General features: G+C 41.1%; 1 pseudogene; it reads left to right on the top strand.

Moving 5' to 3' along the window:
* The first annotated feature begins 15,781 nt into the window (after positions 1-15,781).
* LOC142428803 (peptidyl-prolyl cis-trans isomerase A pseudogene) lies at positions 15,782-16,362 on the top strand (annotated as a pseudogene).
* Positions 16,363-19,663: the final 3,301 nt, after the last annotated feature.

Below are 19,663 nucleotides of genomic sequence, written 5' to 3'. Positions count from 1 at the left end.
TCCTCTGTGAGGTAGGCATATAGATAATTTAGTTCTAAGGTCCTTATGAACAACTTGACAGAAAAAGTAAAAGCTTGTTTTGTGGCTCGTTTATCATATATATTTATAGTTGTAATCAGTATGTCCAGCCACTCATCTATCAGCTGGTCTACTGTAGTGGCTTCTATGTTGCTATAATGCTGGGCACTATGTTAGGGTTATTTCAAGTACCAGCAAGGTTACCCGGGGTAGACAGGTTCTAAATGGCTGATGGAGCTCCAGACTAAGACGGACTAGGATGTAAACACAAATGGTCTACTTTGGGGTGGGGGTGGGCGTGGGGGGGGGAAGGCTACGAAAAACCTCATGAATAGAAGCAAAACATTGTCTCATATAGTGCCAAGACAGCCAATCAAGTTGGAAGGCACTCAAAATATGACCAAGGGAAGTGGAGTTCCCCTGAATGGTGTGGATGAAGCAAAACCTCAGGTCCTCCATTTGCTGACACAACATGACTCAAAATGTCCAAAAAAGAGCTTCAGGCATTTACTTTTTATGAGCATGGCATACTTCCCCAGCAGAACTTGATTTTCTCACATTTGGGGTGCTAGAAGTCTAAATTTAGGATACTGGCTCTAGGGGAAGGCTGTTCCTCTCTGGGGAAGGCAAGGTCCTTGTGTCGACTCAAGACACATCTTACACCACGCCCTATTCCCCAGTGGCATTATAGAGTTGGGTTATTTTGGTGGCGGGTGGAGATGAGGCACACAATTTAATTCCTAACACTTAGAAATCTTAATTTTCAGTTAAGGGCAGAGAATAGTGATTTCGAATAAACTATTGCCAGACAATGTTTTACATTAAAAGGCCTTTAAAAGATGGAAGATGGAAACTGTAAGGCAGAATTCTATCCAAGTAGGAAAACTCAATTATATACCATTCAAGTAAGTGATGGAAAAGTGCTAACTAAGAATGCACAGTGTTAAAGGCGAAAAAATCTCCCCGACCCAGAAAAATAAGACAATCTTGTCACATTCTCGCTCTCATGGGTATCACTGTGTTAACTATAAATAATAATTCAGCATTATTTAAAAGGTCGAAAGTTCCTCCAAATGAGAAGTTTTTAATCGAAGTAGTGGAGTAATTTTTAAAATATTGTCTTAGAGCCCACGATAGACCAAGTATTTTAGAATCTCTGCCTTCGAGCTTGGGTATCAATACTTGTACATTTTAACTACCATTTTGTCACATTATTTGAACATATAGCCAGAGTATAGGACCCAGCTGATCTAGAACCGATCATTGCTTATTGAGTTAAGGTCTCGGTTAATTGCTTTCTCAAGAGCCAAAGGACCCCATTACGTTGGAGTGGATTCTGACTTACAGCAACACTATTGAACAGAGTAGAATGTCCCCATTAAAGATTCCCAAAGCTGTGCTCTTCCTGAGTAATCCCGCCTGTCACTGGGCAGCCCGGAGCTCAATTCCCTGACGAGGTGACAGACCTCTCTTTAAGAGGAGTCCTAGTGGCACAGTGGGCAGGTACGAGTCCGGCTGCAAACAGCAAGCTGGGCAGTTGTGAATCCTCAGGTGGCCCGTGGGGGATTAGCAGGGTTTTCCACAGTGGCAAACAGTTACACACTTGGAAACCCACAGGGGCAGATTCTGAATTTGCTTATAGGGTTGCTTTGAGTCAGCATCAAGTGGATGGCGGTGTGGGTTTTGTTTGTTTTTAAATATTTACAGAGGAAAAAGCAGAAGGCCCTCAGCAAGATGGAGTGGCTGCAGCAATGGGTTGAAACAGCAGCAATTGTGGTGATGGCGCAGCACCTAATGACCACAACAATCTACGCAGACTGTCACATGGTGAGATCTGCCAGCTTCGTCAGCAGACAAGTGCTCCAACCACTGTGCCACCAGAGCTCCGTCAATTCAGGCATAGAGGAGTCTCACATTGCTAATTCAAAACAACACCTTCCTATTCTAACACCTGGTTTAGATTCACAAGATTTTAAAGAAATCATTAGTCCCCAACCAGTTATTAGGAGATATTTTATAGATGTATTAATTTTAGAGTCCTTTATTATCACAATCATAAAAGGAGAACAAGTATTTGTCTAAGACGTATTATATATATGGTTTTGGGGTGTTTTTTTTGTATGAAAAGAAACTAAAGAGTATTTGCCTGTCTGAAAAATAGGTTGCAGGCCGGGGGTTTGAGTTTTGAAAGTCCTCTTTTGACTTTCAAATTGGTTTATTTTGAAATCTCTACTGCAAAATTAATCAATAATATAGTGATGTAACTCTACATTTTTCTCCCCAGTTCTTCAACAGTTCTTAAATGTCATCAGCTATTTCTACAGTGAGATAAGACCTGCAGATTTTCATTAATTTGCCTCCAGGAGATTCAGCAATAAAACCTGAATTTACATGCACTGACACAGAAAATCTCTTATCACCAAAGGACTCTGAAAGTCATAGTGAAAGATATCTACTGCTAGGTCAGGACACAAGGAGACTCAACTCTGGATAAAACGATTAAAGGAATTATCTTCAAGTGCAGTCATAACATCAGAACAGATTTAGTTGCAATTTGCTTGTTTACTTAACCATCCAATCTCGGGCACTAGAGGGAAAAAAAAGGGTTATCGTAAAATGGACACATGAATCAGCAGCTAATTACACCAATATATTTGGAAGGATTCTTTTGACCTCTTTCTGATACCCAAGAGGATTCGATCCCTGACCACAGCTACTGATCCTGGGCCCTGGTAGAGAGCAATCCCCGAACCATCCAGTGCGGTCTCTTTTCTTTAGGGGAGGGGGGACAAGGGGAAGGCGCCTCCAAACTTGCACAGACTTGTGAGTCCCTTAACATGGACAGCATTTTTCCATTACATGAGCCCATACAAGTCCTGGCCAGGACTGAGTCTTACGAAGGAAAGGAAAAGATAGGTTCATCTTGGGCTGCATAACCTTTCTGTTTGCTTCTCCACTTTGAACTCTTATTCACAAGCCTGCTGTGGGTCGGCCTATTCCAGCTCATGGTGCGCTGATTTGTGTCAAAGCAGAACTGTTTTGTAGGATTCTCAATTGCTTATTTTATAGAAGTACATCTCCAGGCCTTTCTTCCAAAGCACTATTGGGTGGACTTGAAACTTCAGTTAGCAGCTGAGCATGTTCACTATTTAGCCACTCAGGGAGGGGCTCCAGGCAGTAAAAGAAAAGACATTTCATAGTTCAAACACCTTATAGTTTAAAAGACACCTCCTAATTCAGGATGCTTCTGTGAGGGTGACACAACGTAAACTAGTAGTCTTCTTGATGGCTAGGTTTATGTCTCCTCTGAATCTGAAATAGGCTTTGATGAAAATGTTGATGAACATGAAAAATCACTGCTAGAACTTAAAAACACCTCAACTGGAAGGCAAATGATAGACAAAACTGGCTGAGAAGGGTGCTTCTGTATTAAAAGTTGTAATGGCGATAGTCATTGCTGCCTTTGTTGAAACTTTATGAAAGAATTTACTTATTATAATACTTCACAGATATTATACTTTATTAACAAACAGATATTAGCTTGCCTGTGACTGGTGAAGATAGATCATCTTTTCTATGTTCTGAAGGATTTATAGCTTAATAAATGGTTGTGAGTATTCCAAATCAAAAGACTTTAAATATATTGATGTGAAAAATTATTGTTGGTGGTTTATTTTATTTATAATAGCCTTATTGTGATATAATTCACATATCATACAATTCTTCTGCTTAGAGCGTACAAGCAATGGTTTTTGTATGTAAACAGTTGTACAGCAATCACTACAATGAATTTTAGAACACTTTCGTCACCCTAAATGAAGGCAGTCGCCAAAATCAAGTCTCCAGACATTGACAGAATATCCACTGAAATGTTTCACAAAGCTGAAGAAGCACTGGGACCACTCTCTCATCTGTGCCAGGAAATTTGGACACTGGCCAACTGGCTGGAGGGGATCCATATTTGTGCCCATTCCAAAGAAAGGTGACCCAACAGAATGTTCAAACTATAGAATGATATCATACACAAGTAAATTTTGCTTACGATCATCCAACAATGGATGCAGCACTACATTGACGGAACTCTCAGAAGTTCGGGCACGAATCAGAAGATAATGTGGGACAAGGGATATCATTGCCAATGTCAGATAGATCTTGGCTCACAGCTGAGAATACCAGAAAGATGTTTGCTTGTGTTTCATCGACTATGCAAAGACATTCAACTGTGTGGACCATAGTCAACTGTGGAGAACCTTGAGAAGAATGGGAATTACAGAACACTTCATGTGCTCATTTGGAACTTGTACACGGATCAAGATACAGTTGTGTGAACAGAACAATGGTTTAAAATTAGGAAAGGTGTATGTCAGGGTTGTATCCTCTCACCAACTTGTTCAATCTCTAGGCTGTACAAATCATCAAAGAAGCTAGATTACATGAAGAAGAATGTGGCATCAGGACTGGAGGAAGGCTTACTAACAACCTGCCGTATGCACATGACACAGCCTTGTCTGCTGAACGAGAGTAGGAATTGAAGCACTTGCTGGTGAAGATCAAGGATTGTGCTCACAGTGCGGATAACGACTCAATGGAAGGAAGACCAAAATCCTCACAAGTGGAACAATAGGTAACATCATGATAAATGGAGAAAAGGTTGAAGTTGTCAAGGATTTTGTCTTACTATTGTTTCACTTGGTTCCACTATCAGTGCTCATGGAAGCAGCAGTCAAGAGAGAAAAAGCTGAGTTCCATTAGGTGAGTCTACTGCATGAGAACTCTGTGTAGCATTGAAGAGCAGGAATGTTATTTTGAGGACTAAGGTGCACCCGACCCAAGTCACGGTAGTCTCCATGGCATCATTTGCATGTGAAAGTTGAACATTGAATAAGGAAGAGCCCATGCATTTGAATTGTGGTGCTGGAGAAAAATACTGATAGTACCATGGACTGCTAAAAGAACAATCAGATCTGCAGTGGAAGAAGTAAGGCCAGCGTGCTCCTTAGAGTCAAGGATAGCAAGACTTTGGACACATTATCAGGAGAGACCAGTCCCTGAAGAAGGACATCAAGTTTGGTAAAGCGGAAGGCCAGAGGGTGCAAAGTCTTGTGGATCCAATGGTGGTGGATACATCTCAGGGCTCTGGCAGGTCTCAGAGTGGCTGCCAGCATGAAGGTGGAGAGAGAGAGAGAGAGAGAGAGAGAGAGAGAGAGAGAGAGAGAGAGAGAGAGAGAGAGAGAGAGACCAGCCTCAGAGAGCCAGTTATCTCTGTGGCACCTCCAAAAGAGGTCATCAAACTGCAACCTGATTGACAGGCTAAACTCCACCCGTATGTTCTTACAGGTGCCACGTTGGCACAAAAAACACCTAACTATCACAATACCCTAGGCCAAAAAAGACAAAAGAGACCTACAAAGGAGAATAAACAAAACATTTAAAATATCATGGTGTTGGTAATAAGGGTTGGCACTGCTATTCCGAGATGGTTGCAAGCTTATTGTCAGATAGTGATATTCTAATTCTGTCAGTCTTGATGTGACTGGTAGAAAGGAAGTACACATATGTCAGAGAGGTTAAGTTAAAACCCCATAGCCATAAATATCTGAATTTATTCTAATCAGTCACTAATTTAAATGCAGAGGATTGAAGAGCAAGCTAGCAATACCCCAGGGTTGCAATCATCAAAATCTGACCTATACCTATAGGACCGATAACCTGGTTTGAAAAATAAAGTATAAAGAAAAAAAGAAGAGATGAAAGGAGTCTGTAAACTGAAAAATATCTAAGAGTCATTTCTCTCTTGATATATCTTTTAGGTCTTTTCTAAATTGTGGGAGTCCTTGTAGTACAGTGGGTTAAGCATTAGGCCATTAACTGAAAGATTGGTGGTTCAACCCAGTCATTCCCTGGGAGAAAGAGGCTGTCTCCTTCTGTAAAGATAATAATTTATAATTTATCAATGGTTCACGAAAGTGGAAGACTGGCACAGAGAAGGAAAAAAGAGTAGCTGATACCTAGGGCCCTCATAGAAGAAAATGTTTTGAAAATGATGATGGCGGGGCTGGCCCCAATCCCAACTATGTGGACAGCCCCACTTCCCCCGCTCCCCCGAAGAATCCACTTCAGAGGAAAGAACTGAAGTTATGGCTCAGGGGGAGGGACACATCTGATCAGAGCACACAGGAGCAAATGAAGGGGAAGGAGAGAGAGTAGAGCATATCCTGGCCCACCAAACCCTGAGGATGATATTCCTGATCAGAGCAGCCAATGTACAGTACAGAAAGGACCATAGGGCTGGTCCCACCACAAGACATGACGTCCCTCACTGACCCATAGTGCTACAGGGGACAACAGTGAAGACACAAGGAGGGAATTGTTCCTGATCTGACACCACCACACTGGAGCAAAACTCTTAGGGTGTACAACAGAACAGCAAGGGGAGCAAAGCACTGAAGTCCCTGGGGATACCAAAAATAGAATGTGGGGCCATGGCACCCCATCAGACTCAACTGGAAAACACTCCTAAAGGTCAACAAACAGACCTTGAACTATTTATAGGCTTGTCTTTTTTTGCTGTTAGTTTTTATTGTTGTTTGCTTTTGTTGCTTTGTTTTGCTCTGTCTTGTTTTTGTGCTTATTATTGTCTTTAAATGTCTATCTAGATCTAGAACAGTTGGAAAACAATCCAGAGGAGAAAACAATGGGACTGATGGTTCTGGGGGACATAGGAGAGGGAGAGGGGGAGGCAGAGGGGAAAGGAAATGGATGTTAACAAACCCAGGGACAAGGGAGAAACAAGTAATCGAAATTCGATGGTGAGGATGGTGTAGGATGCCTGGTAGGGCTTGATCAAGGGCAATGTAACCAAGAGGAATTATTGTAACCCAAATGAAGGCCAAACATGATAGTGGGACAAGAGGAAAGTAAAAGGAAATAGAGAAAAGAACTAGGAGGCCAAAGGCATTTATAGAGGTCTAAAAACAGGCATGTACGTATGTAAATATATTTATATATAATGATAGGGAAATAGATATATGTACATATAGTTATAGGTTTAGTATTAAGGTAGCAGATGGACATTGGTCCTCTACTCAAGTACTCCCTCAACTTAAGAACACTTTGCTCTAATAACTTGGCACTCCGTGATGCACACCTTCCCAACACGATAGCTGAAGAGAAAATGGGTGCCTAATTAAATGTGATCAAGAAAGCTGATGGTGACCTGCTATCAAAATATATAGCACCTAGGGTCTTAAAGTCTTGAAGATAAACAAGCAGCCATCTAGCTGAGAAACAACAAAGTCCACATGGATGAAGCACACCAGACCGTGTGATCATGAGGTGTTGATGAAATCAGGTATCAGCCATCAAAGACCCAGAACAAAAACTCATATCATTGTGAATTAGGGGGAGTACGGAGTGGGGACTCAAAGCCCCTCTGCAGACAATTGGACATCCCCTTACAGCAGGGTCACAAGAAAGAGATGAGTAAGTCAGGGTGCAGTATAGCACCCATAAAACATACAACTTTCCTCTAGTTCTTTAATGCTTCCTCCGCTCCACTATCATGACTCCAATTCTACCTTACAAATCCAGCTAGACAAGAGCATGTACATGGGTACAGATAAGAGCTGGAAACACAGGGAACCCAGGACAGATAAACCCCTCAGGACCGATATTGAGAGTAGTGATACCAGGAGTTTAAGGGGAAGGTGGGGGATATAGGAGGAACCGATCACTATGATCTACATATAACCCCCTCCCAGAGGGATGGACAAGAGAAAAGTGGGTGAGGGGAGACATCAATCAGTGTAAGACATGAAAAAATAATAATAATTTGTAAATTATCAAGGGCTCATGCGGGAGGAGAAAATGAGGAGCTGATACTAAAGACTCATGTAGAAAGAAACGTTTTGAAAATGATGGTGGCAAGACTATACTTTCAGGGATCATTTCTATAGTCCGAAAATGATGGTGGCAACAAATATACAAATGTGCTTGACACAATGGATGTATGTATGTATTGTAATAAGGGCTTTAAGAGCCCCCAATAAAATGATTTATAAAACAAAAACAAACAAACAGAAAAGATTTTCTCTCAGAAATCCTATAGAGCAGTTCTATCTGTTCTGATGGAATCGGCCCAATACCAGTGGGTTAGGACACATGCAGTGGATCACAAGGAGGGCACTTAATTTGAATCTTAATTCAAGCAGAACTTTCATGGTTCAGTAGTTAAGCGCTCTGTTTGGGGTTCAAACTCACAGCTGCTCGGCAGGAGGAGAAAGATGTGACAGTCTGCCTCCATAAGGATAATAGCCTTGGAGCCCTAATGGAGCATTTTCATTGTGCTGTTGAGAGTCTAAACACTGCATATTACATAATTGATGCTGCTACATAATGTAAATTTATTTGATATGATTATGGGATTGTGGCTATGTTTTTTTTAAGTTTAATCTTTTAACAATATGGATGAATAATATGATGTATGGGATTAACTTCAAAATTATATGGAAGAAAATAATTTGGTGAGCTATAGATGGAATAAGACTATTAGTTTAAGATTCTGAAGCTGACTGATGGCTCAAAACAGTTAATTAAAGTATTCCATTATAATTTTTTACATGCGTCTAGTTCTCAGACTCCTACTGCAAAGCTTTTTTCCATTAACCTATTAAACTGGTCATGGGACAAAACAAGCAATATTCCAGAGTTCTCTACATATTTTTATTCTAATGGCATTCCCAAAACAAGAGACAAAAGCAATGGTTAAAAAAAAAGCACTGGGAATTAATGAGCTCTGTTTCCTCATGTGACTTTGCCAAGAATTGCCTATGTGGTCTTTGGCAAGATCAGATTTTTCTGCCTTGATTTGGTCATTCTCCAAAATAGGTCAGAAGTCAAAGTCCACATTGCAACTTATCAGCAGGCAGCAGCTCCATCCTTTGCATAAATATGATTCATTACAGGTTATCCCTAACTTAATGTGGGGTTCCATTCCTTGGTTATAAGATAAACAACTAATTTTTATTGTTTTAGTTAGTTTTCATCATTATTGTCTTTTATTTCCACTTTCTTTACAAATTTTTGTCTTTGGGGGTTGGAAATATGACATATACATTTACAGATATGATGACATCAACAAATTACAGAGCAGATGTACCAGAAAACAAAAACACAAACAAACAAAAAAGAAAGGACAGTGATTGGTAAGTGAGGTTTATTGCAACTTGACTATATCTTATAGGGTCCTATTTTAAGAGGAAAACACATCAGGTCTTAGATAACTATCAATGCAATGAGTTAGATTACCACTATAAAATAAAAGCTTGCCCTTAAATGGGAGGAGAACATGTTTTATAGACTCCTGTAGATGAAAGCTTTATAAGTAACAATATTCTTGACTCAAAGTAGTGAACTGTTTCTTAGTCTAATATGATATTCATGGTTTGGGTTCACTGGAACAATTTCTTTTCCTTTTAAGTTTCCTTTCTGCTTGGTATTTGATATATGGTAATAGTAACACTTTCTACATTGATTGTAATCTATAGTTTGCATCAATTATTTGTATAAAATGCCGTCCTAACTTAAATTTTGAGGTAGTTTTATTGTTAATAGTCATAGGCAGCCTTGCAAACTCATGAAAATCACTGGTCATTTGATGCATGCACACACACACACACACACACACACACTTTTTTTTCACACACATACTTTTACTTGCCTCCTGGTCCAGAAATAAATGAAGTGGCAAAATGAATGCAATCAACTTTCTCTTTTATCCACCTGGAACCAATCATTTCTAACCAGGCTTCTAGTGGAGGGCAATTTGTCAGCCAAGATGTTGAAGGGGATCCCAGAATCCTTAGCTGATTATGTAACAAGTAGACAATACTCTTCTACACAGTGTTTTATTCTTCATAGTAGCCCTCTCCCATACATTTAGACAGGCATTCTTACTCAACCATGAACGTAGGGCTACTCTACATTTCATTCTCATATCTGTATGTTATTTTCCCCAACATATACTTCTTCATCTGTTATTTTTTTGTTGTTGTTGTTGGTTTTATCTTTCTTTGTTTGACTTTGCCTTGTTTTTGAGCTTATTAATGTCTCCTCGTGTCTGTCTAGATAAGATAGGCGGAATAAACAATTCAGCTAAGAAAACAGGACCGATGGTTCTGGGGGACATGGGAGAATTGGAGGTGAGAGAAAGGAAGTGGTGGTGGTGGGGGGGGGGTCAACCAACCCAGGGCAAGGGAACAACAAGTGAACTAAAATCAAAGGACAGAAGAGCGTAGGATGTCAGTGGGGCTTATTCAAGAGTGATGTAACCGAGGAATTACTGAAACCGAATGAAATCCAGACATGATAGTGGGACAAGAGGAAAGCAAGAAGAAATAGAGAAAAGAACTAGGAGGCAAAGGACATTTATTGATGTCTAAATACAGGCATGCACATATGTAAATATACTTATATATAACAATAGGGAAATAGATCTATGTACTTATATTTATATGTTAAGTATTAAAGTAGCAGATGGACATTGGGCCTCGACTCAAGTACTCCCTCATGCAAGAACACTTTGTTCTAATAATCCAGCATTCTGTGATACTCACCTTCCCAACACGATTGCTGAAGACAAAGTAGGTGCATAAGCAAATGTGGTGAAGAAAGCAGATGGTGCTTGGGTATCAAAATATATAGCACCTGGGATTTTAAAAGCTTGAAGATAAATAAGTAGCCATTTAGCTGAGAAACAACAAAACCCACATGGAAGAAGCACACCAGCCTATGTGATCATGAGGTGTCAAGGGGATCAGGTATCAGGCATCTAAAACCCAGAACAAAATCATAGCAATGTGAATGGGTGGGGGGGGGGTGAGATGGAGGAGGGATGGGCACACAGAGCGGAGACCCAAAGCCCATGTTGCAGACAAGTGCACACCCGCTGCACAGAAAGGTCACAGGAAGAGAGAGCATGCAGTATAGCACCAATGAAACATACAACTTTCTTTTAGTTCTTTAATGCTTCCTTCCGCCTCCCCCCCGCCACTATCATGACCTCAATTCTACCTTACAAATCTGACCAGACCAGGACACGTACACTGCTACAGCTAAGAGCTGGAAGCACAGGGAATCCAGGACAGATAAACTCCTCAGGACCAATAATAAGAGTAGTGATACCAGGAGGTTAAGGAGAAGGTGGGGGAATCAATCACAAGGATCAATATAAACCAGCCCCCGCCCCTGCCAGGGGGATGAACAGCAGAAAAATAGGTGAAGGGGGACAGCAGATGATGTAAGATATGAGGATAATAATTTATAATTTTTCAAGGGTTCATGAGGGAGGGAGGGAAAAATGAGGAGCTGATATCAAGAGCCCAAGTAGAAAGAAAATGCTTTAAAAATGATGATGGCAACAGAAGTAAAATGTGCTTGACACAATGAATGAATGTACAAATTGTGATAAGAGCTCTAAGAGCCCCCAATAAAAGTATTTAATAAATAAGTTAATTGCTCTGGGACAAAAACAATACATATAAACAATATTTAATAAGCAAAGCAATGATAAGCACAAATTTCAGATAGCGGTTTCATAGAGAGGGGGAAGAGTGGTAGAGTACAAACATGTTTTTGTGGTATGGTACTACTAATGGTACTTAACACCGAACTCCAAACTCACTATCACTGGGTCAATTCTGACTCACAGTGACCCTACTGGTCAGGGCAGAACTGCCCCTGGGGACTTCTAAGGTTGTAACTCGTTATAGGAGTAGAAAGCCTCATCTTCATTCCACAAAGAAGCTGGTGATTTTGAACTGCTGACTTTGTGCTTAGCAGCCCAACTCACAACCCACTATGCCACCAGGGCCTCTCCAATGGGACGAGTAGTACTAACATTACTTCTTGGTATAGATGGAAGGTTCTCTGAAATTCAAATGGAAATGTATAACTCACATTAACATTATAAATATTTCTTTTGCATGTTTCAAGGAAATCTAGCCACATTGCAACGAGGCCACAGTTTTAAACCTGCATCCTCATAGTTCCAAGTCTTCACTTAATACTTTCATGAACTTGGGCTCTAAAAAATATAATCTCCAAGCCCCAATAATCCACCTAAACACAGAATATAAATAGAATTCAGTTTTTCTTTTCATTTTTTTCTAGAAGGAATATTATCACTGTCCTTTCTGGCCCCCTGCACAGACCATCAGGAACAAGTAATGTTGATTGACCTTTAATTTTTGGGAGCTACAGAAGTTCAAAACTTTCTGGCGAGTTCATTTTGCTTTCACCCCTCCCTCCTGTAAAGTTTGAGAGAGCTCTCGTTTATAATTACATCAAACAGCAAAACCCACTGTCACTGAGTCGATTGTGAAACATAAGAGACCCTGTAGAACAAACCAGAACTACCCCTGTGAGTTTCTAAGATGGTAACTTTTCCCGAGAGTAGAAAGCTCCGGGTTTCTCCTTATGATTCCATGTACTTTTCTCTTTTTAAATGTGTTATAATTTAGCAGTTTTTGCCTATTCCCTCATGTTAGCCAAGAGTGCTCAAGGTTCACCAGTGGTCTCCTCACGCCCGGCAGAGCTTATTTCAGGAATTGACCTTGTAGTTTATATGGGAAATCCCAAGACCCTCATCTGCTCTACCGATTTCCAAAACCTCAATAACAGAATTTGGAGGCCTCCTCAGTTCCCACCAAGTTAAATCTCTTGTTGTCTTCTTGCAGATCCTGATGTTCTTGAACCTATTTTCTTTTTAACTAGTCCTTCCAAAACAATGTTAAGCAGGATCTAAAAGTCAAACTAGTTTCCCATTCTAAACTCTTCATCATCCAGGAAACTGTTCATTGATCTTAAACGCACAGTCCTGGCTCTATCAAATGCTTTCGGATACTAGGGCAGACTCTACCTGATGGGCACAGCTAATGTGGGCATTTTCTTGGGATCCACACCCAATCCAGACCTTGGACCACCTACTCTGGAGGCTGACAAAAGTCTAACACAATGATTCTCAAAGGTCAATCTGCATAGGAATTAAGGGGTAGATTCAGAGGTCTCGGTGAGTTTTCCTATGTATTTTGTGAAAGTGGCATATATTAGGATATTGCCCTAAGGAAAATGCCATTTTGTGTAATAGCCAAGCCAAGTCAAATAGCTTCATAAGAAGTTGGCTTTGGCTACCTGAAGATACTTTCAAGATTGTGATGCTTCCTTTGCTGACAGTTCTCTGAAAGTCCTGCCTCAGTTAGCTCTAGTCTTGACTTGGGCTCATATGTCATTTATAATGTGACCTCAGCTTTGTCTCTCAACCCCCAGGATTTATTCTTATATCCTTTGCTTTCATTTTAAACTTACATTGTTCTAGAAACATTTCCCAAATTCAACATCTTTGAGATGTGTGATGGATAGCTTGAGCATTCATTCTCTACCCTTCTCAAGTACAACTAACACTTCTCAACCCTTTTGTGTTGGGAAGCAACCAAGGGTTGATTGAGATAGGTGAAATACATTCAGGCTGGTAAAGATGAACTGAAGTAATATACTAGCGTACATAAAAAAAGATATTACTTCAAACCCTTTATTAAACAAAAAATTTAAAAAATGGGAAGCTATTATTTTTCAGCCTATCCTTTATCTAGGTCTATATACTTCTAAAGTGATATTTGCATTTCTCCAACCATTCCCTGCCTTGCTTAGATCCACAATCAATGCTCATGGAAGCAGCAGTCAAGACATCAGAAGACAAGTTGCATTAGGCCAATCTGTTGCACAAGAGCTCTTTAGAGTAATGAAAAGCAAGACGGTTACTTTGAGAACTAAGCTGTACCTGACCCAAGCTATAGTATTTTCCATTGCCTCTTTTGCATGTGAAAGTTGGCTACGGAAGCATGATTGATGCACTTAAATTATGGTGCTACTGCAGAATATTCAAAGCATCATGGATTGTTAAAGAACAAACCAGTCTTGGAAGAAGTTGAAACAGAGTACTCCTTAGAGCAAGGATGGGGAGACTTTGTCTTATGTACTTTGGGCATATTGTCAGATGAGACCAGTCCCCAGAGAAGAACATCATGTTTGGTAAAGTAGAGGGGAAGCAAAAATTAGGAAGGCCCTCAAGGAGCTGGATTGATGTAGAGGGTCTAACAACGGGCTCAAGCATAGGAACAATTGTGAGGATGGTGCAGGAGCAGGAGCCGTTTCATTCTGTTATGCATAAGATTGCTGCGTCAGAAGCCACTCAATATCACCTAACACAGCAACAACAACAACATCCATTTCCCCCAAAGAATTCTGGGCTCTTCAATTTATACCTGGCCAAAATAGTAGTTTGGGCCTCCCGGACAACTCAAGTTGTATTCCTTTTCAATGTTCTTTGAGTTTGGGGAATAAAAAGAATCCTGAGGGGCAAGATCCGGAATCCAAGGTGAATGGGGTCAGATTTCCCAGTGAAAACATTCTCAGAGGACAGTTCTCGTTACCCGTAGGCACATTGTGTGCACGAGTAGGCACATTGTGTGATGGAAAGCAATTATAAAACCAATTTGCTGGCCTTTTCCTCACCAATGCAGTTTTCAAAATTTCTTCATAATAACGGCTGTGATCATGCTGTTTCCTTTGAGAAAGTGTCTCAAGATCACCCCTTTGGGAACTTGAGAAAATGTGTCAAAGGACCCCTTTGGGAACTAAAGGCCAGTCACCATAACCTTCTGAGCTGCCTTGAATTGAACTGGTCTAATAAATACCCTCTGAAGCTACTCTTTTGTGTGGACCTTCTTTTGAAGGCAACTTAATGAAACGAAGACAAGTGCATTATCGAGATAAGTTGTTTGCAGCCATCCATCGATCGTCGAGACATTTAAAACATGCTTTATTTGAAATAAACCCATGCATACATGAATTGGAAACCCAGTAACAATGCTTTTTTAAGTTGCCCTTGCATATGGGATTCTCCCATCTCTCTTTTTCCATGCCCTCTTTCTGGCCACGTGTTCTAGATGTTGCCACTACAAATGAAACCTTCATCAACCCACGTGCTTTAGTAACGGTGGGGGGCAGGGCTGCTGGCGATTCTTCTGGGTCAGCCAGTGTATAAACCAGTATTGGTTAAGAATAAGACATAAACTAGTATTGGATTAATCCACTGAAATATTGGCGTAGTTTTGTTATCAATAACAAAGTATATTAAGACTAATATGAAGTAACATTATACTTTAACAGAGCTTGTTCAAGGCCACCTCTGTCTTTGCTCATTTAATGGATGCCTGTTGACCAATACTACTATTACTAATAACCTCACTGCCACCTAGTTGATTATGATCCTATACTGCACAGTAGAATTGTCCCTTTGGTTTTCTGCGATTTTAAATCTTTACCAGAGCAGATAGCCTCATCTTTCTCCCGCAGAGCAATTGGTGAGTTTGAACTGCTGATTTTGTGGTTAGTAGTTCAATGTGTAGTCCACTAAATCACCAGGGCAAACATTGTTTATTTATCACTGGGTAAAAGCACTGCCTGAACTTACAGAACAACGCCTTTGGAGTCAGAATAGTACTGGTCTCCAGAGTGTTCAAGAAGTAGATCACTAAATGGGGAGCTGATAGCAGGGGTTCAAGTGGGAAGAGAATGCTTTGAAAATGATGCTGGCAGCATATGTGCAAATGTGCTTGACACAATGGATGAATGTATGGATTGTGCTAAGAGAGGTAAGAGCCTCCAATAAAACTATTTAAGCGCTTTGCAGACGCCGCTGCCTGAACCTATAGTCTTGTCTGGTCCTGCTGTGCCCAGCCATGGTCAACCCTACTGTGTTTTTCGACATAGCCGCCGACGGCGAGCCCCTCGGCCGCATTTCTTTCGAGCTGTTTGCAGACAAAGTTCCAAAGACAGCAGAAAACTTCCGCGCTCTGAGCACTGGGGAGAAAGGTTTTGGTTACAAAGTTTCCTGCTTCCACAGAATCATTCCAGGGTTTATGTGCCAGGGTAGTGACTTCACACGCCATAATGGCACTGGTGGCAAGTCCATCTATGGAGAGAAATTTGAAGATGAGAACTTCATCCTGAAGCACACAGGTCCTGGCATCCTGTCTATGGCAAATGCTGGACCCAATACGAACGGTTCTCAGTTTTTTATCTGCACCGCTAAGACTGAATGGTTGGATGGCAAGCACGTGGTCTTTGGTAAGGTGAAAGAAGGCATGAACATTGTGGAAGCCATGGAGCGTTGTGGTTCCAAGAATGGCAAGACCAGCAAGAAGATCACCATTGCTGACTGTGGACAACTCTAATTAAATGTGATCAGAATTTTCTGTTTCATCTTTAGCACCAGACCATTCCTTGTGTAGCTTGGGAAATCACCCTTCTATTCCCCGTGTGCTTGCAGTATCGTTTAATCTTGTGCTCTCACTCCAGTTCTTCGAGTTTCCTACTTTCCTTAATCTCCCTGAGTCCAGCTGGAAAGCAGAGTTAAGTTTATGATTATGAAATAAAAGATAAACAATAAAAAAAACTATTTAAAAGAAAAGAATTAGATCACTACCATTGGTTCTCAACCTTCCTAATGCCGTGACCCTTCAACACAGTTCCTCATGTTGTGGTGATCCCCCAACCATAAAAATATTTTCATTGCTACTTCATAACTGTAACTTTGCTACTGTTATAAATCAGGTGACCCCTGTGAAAGGGTCATATGACCCCCAAAAGGATCTTGACCCACAGGTTGAGAACCAGGCTTTTCTTCCAAGGCACCTCAGGGTGAACTAGCCCTCTAACATTTTGGTTGGGATTCAAGTTAAATAGTAACCATTTTCACTATCCAGGGACTCTAATATTGTGATAAGCACGTAATAGATGTATTTAAATGAATGACACTTTAGTCTGAGGCCAAATTGTTCAGTGGACTCTTCTACCCAATTAGACTGTGAGCTCTTTCTGTATGTTTAGCACAGAGCTGGTGAATTACTGAGTGTTTATATTTTAATAAATCTCAAATATCCAGAGTTGGGATCAAACAATCATCATGAAGAACCATCATTAACATTGGCTGTTAATCTGGACCACATTTTCTACATTTCTTCTGAGTGTTTGATATTATGTGGCCTTACTGTGGCTGGAAAACTCAGAAAAAGATCATAGGCTGTTCTAACAAAATATTTTAATCAAATGCGTGACTTGGACATTTCTTCATTCACGTCAGTTAAGGTAGCATGCAAGTTGGGAGCAGCCACGGCCCAGAAGAGGCTTTCAGGTTTGGTTTGTGGATTTATAGTCCATGTGTCCTCTTTAGAAATTCTATTTCTCTAACAAAACAAGTTTGATTGTCTAGACTGTCCTTGTTTTACCTTTGCACATGCTTAGTTCAGACTGTTCAGCTGAAAGAATGGCCTCTAAACAGATTCTTCTGGAGTGATTGGGTCCGAATCCCCACCCAGAGCAAGATGCAAACTGGCAATTTTCTTTTGTTGTCTGCAACCAGTGCCCGAATCCCTCCCTGTTCTAAGCATCGAGTTCTTTTTGGAAAGTTGTGCTTTTTTCCATTTTTCTTTTTTGCCTTTTTGAAAGTACTCCTAGCCTGCCTGACTTGCAGGGACTTTATCCCGTTTGGTTTAGCATTCTTTACTGCCTTTCCGAGTCTTCTTGGGGGATTGTTGTTTTAATTAAGAACATACTGCTTAAGATACCAGAAATGTCATCTGACCCCAAATATCGCTCCACTTTAACCTTGTCTTCAGATTTCTCACCAAGCCCTAATCTCTTTCCAAACAAAAGCCATGGCAGGCTATTTTGAGCATATAAACGCCTTGAATATAGTTTTTCTTGTCACACTCAACACAGATAATTGACTAAGGAAACCAGAAAGAAAAACTCACGTTGTCTCAATCTGAGATCCTCCGTCTAGAAGTAGACCCTGAGACAGGAATATAACAGCAGACTGTCTGGGAGATGATTCGAGAAAACACAGCTAGGAAATAGGAGAGTGGAGCAGGAAAGGGAAGAAAGCCACCAACGGACGGATGTGTCATCAAGTTAAATTGCCTCTGTGGGCAACTGGTCCCCTATCCCACCGCGGGACAGGAGAGAGCCTCTAGGACGTTCCCAGCGTTATCTCACCTGTGGGGGACATTGGGGTACCTGTCCTACCTCTTGGTGGCGCCCTCTTCCCGGAGCGGTAACTCCCCTTCCCATTCCTATTTGCCCTGCACTGGCTGAGCAGTCCCAAGAACACCTTTTCAGAGTCTCAGCTTCTCCTAATGAGGTTGCAGTGGCTGTACTGATGAATGTTGAAGGATACTGGAGGGCCTGACATTGTCTACTACTCATAAAATATGACCATCTTACTAGTCATCAAATTCTTGCAAATTAAAACAGCAATGAAACGGCATTTTTACTTCAAAGAGGAGGGTATTGGAAAACTAGCCCACAGACTGCTGGAGAAAGAAAGTAAAGATGGTGTGCTGAAGGGCAACTCAGAAAAGGAATAAAAAGTCTTTAACACATACTTCTTTTCTTGACCCAGAAACTGCGTCTAAGAAATCACACAATATGTAGCATTCATTAAATCACTGACTCTAAAAGGGAAAGGACAGCAACAAAACACATAAATGTCCAATCGTAAGCTAGTAGTTCACCTCATATGTCTGCAAAGTTGGAGCTGTTTAAAATGGGCTTCACAGAGAAGAAACTCACAAGCCTGTGTGAACACAAAATGTTGGAGGATCTGGTAGCAGACACCAAAGGACAAAAACCATCATTGGGTGATCACCTTCCCACATAAATGCCAAAGATGAATGTGTACATAAGTAAGTGTGGTGAAGAAGGCTGATGGTGCCCGGCTATTGAGAGATATAGTGTCTGGGGACTTAAAGGCTTGAAAGTAAACAAGCGGCCATCTAGCCCAGAAGCAACAAAGCCCACATGGAAGCAGCACACCAATATGGAGGGGACCAGGTTTCAAGCAACAAAGGCGGGGGGTTTGGGGGGTGTGGAGTCATATCATCGTGAATGAGGGGAGCACGTGATAGAACCCAATGCCCATCTGTAGACAACTGGACATCCCTTGCAGAGGGGTAGAGGGGAGGAGATGAGTCACTCAGGGTTCAGTGTAGTAATAAGGAAACTCACAACCTTTCTCTAGTTTTTAAATGCTTCCTCCCCCCAACTATGACGGTCCCAATTCTACCTTGCAAACCTGGTTAGACCAGAGGATGCACAGCGGTACAGATGGGAATTGGAAACACAGGGAATCCAGGACAGATTACCCCCTCAGGACCAGCGGTAGGAGTGGCAATAACAGGAGGGAAGGGGGCGTAGAAAAGGGGGAAACGATCACAAGGATCTACATAAAACCTCCTCTCTGGGGGATGGGCAACAGAAAAGTGGGTGAAGAGAGACGCCGGGCAGTGTAAGATAAGATAAAATAATAATTTATAAATTATTAAGGGTTCATAAGGGAGCGGGGAGCGGGGAGGGGGGGAGGGGAAAAAGGAAAATGAGCTGATTCCAGGAACCAAGCAGAAAGCGAATTTTGAGAATGACGAGGGCAACGAATGTATAAGTGTGCTTTACACAATTGATGTATGTATGGATTGTGATAAGAGTTGTATGAGCCCCAATAAAATGATTAAAAATAATAAAACAAAAT

Source organism: Tenrec ecaudatus, chromosome 16 (genome assembly GCF_050624435.1).
Source record: "Tenrec ecaudatus isolate mTenEca1 chromosome 16, mTenEca1.hap1, whole genome shotgun sequence".
Lineage (NCBI taxonomy): Eukaryota > Metazoa > Chordata > Mammalia > Afrosoricida > Tenrecidae > Tenrec > Tenrec ecaudatus.
Note: the sequence above shows the minus strand (reverse complement) of the source record. Positions and strands in the feature narration are given on the sequence as shown.